At 47.5% G+C, this 7,052-nt stretch overlaps 1 protein-coding gene across 3 annotated transcripts in view; it reads left to right on the top strand.

Moving 5' to 3' along the window:
- The first annotated feature begins 6,546 nt into the window (after window positions 1–6,546).
- Kiaa0195 (KIAA0195 ortholog) overlaps window positions 6,547–7,052 on the top strand; it is a 40,207-nt gene continuing 39,701 nt past the window's right edge. For 2 of the 3 annotated variants that reach the window (XM_013037895.1, XM_013037894.1), the window contains exon 1: window positions 6,584–6,664. The gene's annotated coding sequence lies outside the window, so the exon portion shown is untranslated. Of the gene's footprint in view, window positions 6,665–7,052 lie in introns of all 3 variants that reach the window. The other variant, XM_013037893.1, reaches the window with a different exon arrangement.

The following is a 7,052-nucleotide window of genomic DNA, read 5'->3' as shown; positions in this document are numbered from 1 at the left end:
CCCAGGCCCAGAGTTCAGGCCCTACGACCGGACCCAAAAGAAAAAAAAAAAAAAGAAATGTACTCGTTATCTTGCCCATGTAATTGTAACTCCTCTGTACTGTATTCTCACAATTAAAAAAAAAAAAAAAAAAGAGTCTCACAGAATTTCCTGCATGGGCTGGCTTTGAATCACGATCCTCAGATCTCAGCCTCCTGAGTAGCTAGGATTACAGGTTGTGAGCCACAGGTGTCAGGCAGTGCAGAGATCTTTTTTTAAATTGAGATTAAGTGATTACATAAATTTAACAGCATTGTGAGATAGTGATAGTTAAAGTCACAAACACATTTTTATTTATTTTTTTGTCGGTCGTGGGGTTTGAACTTGGGCCTGGGCGCTGTCCCTCAGCTCTTCAACTCAAGGGTAGCACTCTACTACTTGAGCCACAGTGTCACTTCCAGCTTTTTCTGGTTATGTGGTGCTGAGGAATCGAACCCAGGGCCTCATGCATGCGGGGCAAGCGCTCTACCACTGAGCCACCTTCCCAGCCCCCACAAACACATTTTAACTTTCACAAGGCAAATTGTCATTGTCATGGTCTATAACATTTGTGAATTCTATGAGCTTCGATAATACAACTATTTCTTCCACATTGGGTGATATATACATTTCTCTCCTTTTGCTTAGTGTCAGCTATTCCCTCTTTCCCCTAAACCATCACCATTTCCTCCTGTTACCTTTAGGTAAATGAGTAGAAGGAAAAGATGGCGAGTGACAAAGGACTTGTCAGTGGGTGGTAGGAGGAGCTTGTCGGAGCTTGCAGGTGGTACCACGTGTCGCTCCTTGTTCAGAACTGTGAGTCAGGCCTGAATCACTCTCTTTTTTTTTGTCGGTTGTGGGGCCTGAACTCTGGGCCTGGGCACTGTCCCTCAGCTCTTCAGCTCAAGGCTGGTGTTCTACCACTTGAGTTACAGCACCACTTTCCAGCTTTTTTCTGCTTATGTGGTGCTAAGGAATCGAACCCAGGGCCTCATGCATGCAGGCAAGCACTCTACCACTGAGCCACCTTCCCAGCCCTCACCCACATTTCTTGATTCACTTCTTCTCTCCATCTAGTAATGTTTATTCATCACTGTATGTCCAGTGTCTGCCCCCCTGCTGGTACCCACCAGGAACTGTAAATATGGGCTGATTGATTGGCAGGTGGGCCGACAAAGTATCATGTGGTTGGTCAGTTGTTGTTTTCTTTTTCAGGATAGAACCTAGGGCCCTGGGTATGATAGGCAAGTGTTCCATCACCCAGCCACATCCCTGCCCTTGTGGGTCAACTCTGTGTGTGTGTGTGTGTCCATGTCCATGCCAGTCATGGGCTTGAATTCAGTGCCTGGGTTTTCCCTGAGCTTTTTTTCTTTTTCTTTTTTGCCAGTCTTGGGGCTTGGGCACTGTCCTTACGCTGCTTTTGCTCAAGGCTAGTACACTACTACTTGAACCACACTGCCACTTCTGTTTTTTTTTTTTCTGTGTATGTGGAATGGAGGAATCGAACCCAGGGCTTCAAGCATGCTAGGCAAGTACTCTGACCACTAAGCCACACTACCAGCCCCTCCCTCAGCTTTTTTGCTCAAGGCTGGTGTTCTACCATTTGAGCCACAGCTCCACTTCTGGCTTTTTGGTGGTTAATTGGAGAGTTTCATGGATGTTTCTTGCCCTGGGCTGGCTTCAAGCTGCAAACCTTAGATCTCAGCCTCCTGAATAGCTAGTGTGAGCTACTGACACCCCCACATCTTAAAACCAAGTGGCATTGCATTTTTCAAATGTGTCTCATAAATACTTCCCAGGGTGACACCGTGGAGAAGCAGCAATTATGTTTACAGTAAGAGCAAGGTGAAGCCACTAGATGTTACTACAATAGCTGTCTTAACAGAGATGTAAAAAGGATCTTTTTACTAGCTGACTCATCAACTATGGTGTCACTGAAATCAGGTCATTTAATGTTAAAGGCCTTCACCCCTTCCCCTCCTTTCCTTTCCATTCCCTTTCCTTCTCTTTGCCCTTTATACGACAATCTCGACAACCTCCTCCCCCTCCCCTTCCCCTAATTCCTCCCCCCCCTTCCTCCTCCCCCTCCTTCTTCTTTTTTGGTTGTGGGGCTTGAACTCTGGGCCTGGGGGGCTGTTGTTCAGCTCTTCAACTCAAGGCCAGTGCTCTACCACTTGAGCCACAGTGCCACTTCTGGTTTTCTGGTGGTTTATTGGAGATAAGAGTCTCACGGACTTTTCTGCCTGGGCTGGCTTTGAACCATGATCCTCAGGTCTCAGCCTCCTGAGTAGCTAGGATTACAGGTGTGAGCCACCAGTGCTGGGCTCCTTCTTTTAAGGAGAGATAAAAATCTATAAATGCGGGCTGGGAAGGTGGCTCAGTGGTAGAGCGCTTGGCTTGCATGCTTAAGGCCCTGGGTTCGATTCCTCAGCACCACATAAGCAAAAAGGAAAAAACCGGAAGTGGTGCTGTGGCTCAAGTGGTAGAGCACTAGCCTTGAGCTGAAGAGCTGAGGGACAGCGCCTAGGCCCAGAGTTCAAGGCCCACGACCGGACCCCCCCAAAAAAAATCTATGAATGCTTACATATTTAGGGAGAAAGAAAGCAAAGATGCTAGAGTTTGAATAACTGTGTGCCAATCTCTGTGTGGAATCAACACAAAAGAAACCTAAGATGGTATCCAAAAGCAATTGCAAAGCAACTTCAAATTGGATTGTTAGCCTCTTGAGAAAAATGCCAAAGAGGGGCTGGGAAGATGGCTCAGTGGTAGAGCGCTTGCCTTGCATGCCTGAGGCTCTGGGTTCGATTCCTCAGCACCACATAAGCAAAAAGAAAAAAGCTGGAAGTGGCGCTGTGGCTCAAGTGGTAGAGCGCTAGCCTTGAGCTGAAGAGCTGAGGGACAGCGCCCAGGCCCAGAGTTCAGGCCCCACGACCGGACCCAAAAAAAAAAAAAAAGAGAAAAATGCCAAAGGGAGAATTACAGAAATTATAAGCAACCTTTAAAAATCTCACATTTCACGAATCTTCTCCGCCTCCTGTCTTCTAAGGAAATTATTATTATTATTATTATTATTTTTTGGGTTGGGCGCTGTCCCTCAGCTCTTCAGCTCAAGGCCAGCGCTCTGCCACTAGAGCCACAGCACCACTTCTGGCTTTTTTCTTTTTGCTTATGTGGTGCTGAGGAATCGAACCCAGGGCCTCAGGCATCCAAGGCAAGCGCTCTACCACTGAGCCACCTTCCCAGACTAAGGAAATTCTTTATCTGTTAGGTTCTCAAGTTGTTTTACAGCAGCAGAATAATCAGGGAAAGTCATCTCATCTAATTAGCCCAAAGCAGTTCTTAGTCTACTTTAAAGCTTTTTTCCCCTCCTTCTTCAAACTTTCTTCAACTTTTCCCTGCTCCAGGCCACTTGGGTCTTTCTTCATTCTTCTCTCTTTTAAAACGCATCCTTTCTCATTTGCTGGTAACTGCCTTCTCTTCCCAGGTAAGGAAAGCCACTCACGGCTGGCTGCACTCAGTCCTTCCGCCTCCTATTTTGATACTGTGTAATGAATGGTCTGAGAGGCTCCTGGTGTTGTCCTCAGCTGGCAGGAGGTAGGAGAGGTGATTCACAGTCATGCATTATTGATACCACTTTCCTGTCAAAGACATCAATGATGTGGTAAGAAAGGTGATCCAGTTGTCCCCAGAGCTTTCAAAGAAAATAGCAGGGACAAGGCTACCTAATCGTAAAGGATCTTAAGGAGCCACCCAGAAAGCAAAGAAGCCAGAAAGGTATTTCTGCCATAGAGAATAACACCAGCTAAGGTCTCCACAACTGAATCGCATGAATAGGCAGAAGGGGAGGGACTGAGAACTACCCTGAGGAAAGGAGGGTGTGGTTCTTCCTTGTAGGAATGCTAAGAGGAAGAGACCAGGTAAAACAGCTGAGAGATATCCCCTGGCAGGCCTTGGTCCTCTTATCACAGTCCTCTTGGGAGAGCTGGGGAAATTTTCAGAAAAAGGAAAGGTTGTACCTCTATTTGAGGTCGTTAAACAGCCAGCAAGCAAGATACAGCAATAGGGACCTCAGAACCCCAGAAAGGCTAGCCAGAGGCCTTTATTTTCTTCTTCTTCTTCTTCTTCTTTTTTTTTTTTTTCTGTTGGTCATGAGGCTTGAACTCAGGGCCTGGGCACTGTCCCTCAGCTCTTCAGCTCAAGGCTAGCACTCTACCACTTGAGCCACAGCGCCACTTCCGGCATTTTTTGCGTATGTGGTGCTGAGGAATCGAACCCAGGGCCTCATGCATGCAAGGCAAGCACTCTACCACTGAGCCACCTTCCCAGCCCCCAAAGTCCATTTTTAAATGGATACTTCGATGGGTTCTAACTCAAGCCATTTGATTTACTGCTTCTGCAAGCTTTCGTCTGACAGGAAATAATAGTCAAGAGTGAAAATATATTGCACAACCCCCGAAATTGGCAGACATTCAGTCTAAGTTCACTGAGTGACATTCAGGAAGCCCGAAGGAGCAGAGAAGTAAGCATGGTTAGAGGAGCCTAGGGTCAGTGTAGACAAGGGCACTATTCACACAGCTCTTACTGGATGAAGTAGAAAGACCCAAGACACAGGCAACTGACTAGTTCAGTGCAACTAAACATTGAACAGACACAAGGCACCAAGTATGATTCCAGGAAAGCCAGCTGTCCTGAGGAAATTTGAAATCTTCCATAAATAACCATGCTGTTTACTTACTTTGTTGTTGTTGTGGGCCTTGAACTCTGGGCCTGGGCGCTGTCCCTTAGCTCTTCAGCTCAAGGCTAGAACTCTACCACTTGAGCCACAGTGCCACTTTCAGTTTTCGGGTGGTTAATTAGAACTAAGAATCTCACAGACTTTCCTGCCCAGGCAGGCTTTGAACCGTGATCCTCAGATCTCAGCCTCCTGAGTAGCTAGGATGACAGGTAGGAGCCACCAGTGCCCAGGCCCGGCTACTTACATCTTTTATACTGTGGCAATAGAAACACAAAAGAGAAGGCACAGCACTAAATAGAGTCAATGAGTTAAAAGTATGGGGGAGGTGTGAAAGAGAGATGGAGGGGTTGTGTTTAATCAGAGTATATTGCATATATGTTCACAAACATCCCCCTTTGTATACCTAATACATAGTAACTTTGAAAAGGTCAGGGAAGATGTTCTAAAGGGAGAGCTTAAGGTATACCTTTAGGGTGTGTACTTGAATGCTGACTTTATTAGTGGAAAGAACTTTAAAAGCACAGAGAAAGTTTGGGCAAAGAAGCAGAGATGGGAAGTTCTCTGACATGTTTAAGAGACTAATACATCTATGTAGTTTGCCTGTGAAGAATCAGCCCTGAAAATGTATGTCTGAGTCAATTTATAAAGAGTTTTGCAGATCAAATGAAGGTTTAGATTTGTCTATTTGCAAAGATAGCCTGAAGATTTGGGGTGTGCACAACCATTAAACTGGCTTAGACACAGTTAAAACCAACCAATAAAATGGCTTTTTATTTCCCCCTGGTTAGGTAGTAAAATACCATCTTGTTCAGCTATGAAGAATTTTAATTACATGATTAAATTCATAAATAAGGGGAAGGGGCTTTTACTTCCCAGGACCAGCAGTGACCCCTTTCCAGTTTTATAAACAGATTTGAGAAAGAAGAAGAAAAAAAGTCTTCCAGACTTAGATCTCTGGGAAAACATAAGTAAATACTGACAGAGGTTTGCTTTGTTTTCCCAAAGGAGATCTCCCAGGAGATTTTGCTAATTATCTTAAAAACATTTTTTTCAACTTGTTTTTCCCTTTAGATTTCAACCAAGCTAAGGGTGAAATTTGCAATATCATCTTAGAGTCTCCAGCTTTTGTTAGTCCTGAGGGAAATTTCCCTCCAAAACTGTTCTCTAGGCATTTGCTGCCTGCATGGAGAAGGAACTTAAAAGAAAGGAGAGAGTGGGCAAAGGACTTTTTTTTTTCCTTCCAGAACTTTAATTCAGAGCTACAGATTGTCCCTTAGGCGTCCTTGCTCACAGTTGGCACTCTACCACTTGAGCCACATTTGCAGCTTGACATTTTTGCTTGTTACTTGGAGACAGAGTTCGCAGACTTTGTTTCCCTGAGCTGGCTTCGAACCACCAGTCTCAGATCTCAGCTCTGAGCCTCATAGGATTACAGGTATGCACCTGCCCAATAGAAGGCTTCTTTTAAGAATAGTGTGGGGAAAGAGGGAAGAAAGGGAACATTCGAGGGTAATTTTTTTTTTTTTTTAATGAAAACGAATCAGGGCAAAAGCTATGGTCAGATCCTCGCCTCTGACCTGGAACACAACAGACCAGAGCTGGCACTGTTAAGACCTTAATGGTATTAACATAGGATTCCGCCAGGCTATCAGAGGGGCGGTCGCGACTACAGCCCGGCACGCGCCCTGGCCAATAAGAAGCTGGGATTCTCCGCCCCTCGCGAATTCTGGCCAATCGGCGCCTGGAACTTTAGCGTGTGTGGGCCTGCGCCCTGTGGTCCGGGAAGCGAGGCAAGCCCCCTTTCGAGTTGCCAGTAATGGACATGGCTGCGGCCCCCGGAGGAGGAGACTCCAAGTGAGGAGGGGGCTGGGAAGGAAGGACGCGGGCGATCCAGACCGGCCCCGGGCCCCGGTAAGTACGCCAAGGCCCGTGGCCCGAAATTAGGGAGCAAGGGGGCGTGGGGCCCGGCCTTCCACGTCCTCTGGATTCTCTCCGGAGGCGCGGAGAGTCGGGGGTGTGTGTGCACCCAGAGCTTCAGGGGGACCCCCTTCGTGGGGGGACTCGGGGGAGGGGACTGACTCCCCCCCCCCGCCTTTGGCCGCTTCCTTCCTCCATGTCTCCAGCCCTCGGTTCTTTTGGTCCTTGGGGGCTGAGGGAGGGGGTGTCCCTCGTCCAACAAAGGATCCCTGCCTCAGTTGTTCCCCGGGCCGGGGGCCGCCAACGCCGCTGCCCCGCGCGCAGACTCGGGGACCCCCTCTCCCCCCCGCCGGGAGACCGTTGTCTCCCGGGCGCGCGCCCC

This window comes from Dipodomys ordii, unplaced genomic scaffold (genome assembly GCF_000151885.1).
Source record: "Dipodomys ordii isolate 6190 unplaced genomic scaffold, Dord_2.0 Scaffold7, whole genome shotgun sequence".
Taxonomy (NCBI): Eukaryota; Metazoa; Chordata; class Mammalia; order Rodentia; family Heteromyidae; genus Dipodomys; species Dipodomys ordii.
This window is presented reverse-complemented; position numbering and strand designations above follow the sequence as displayed.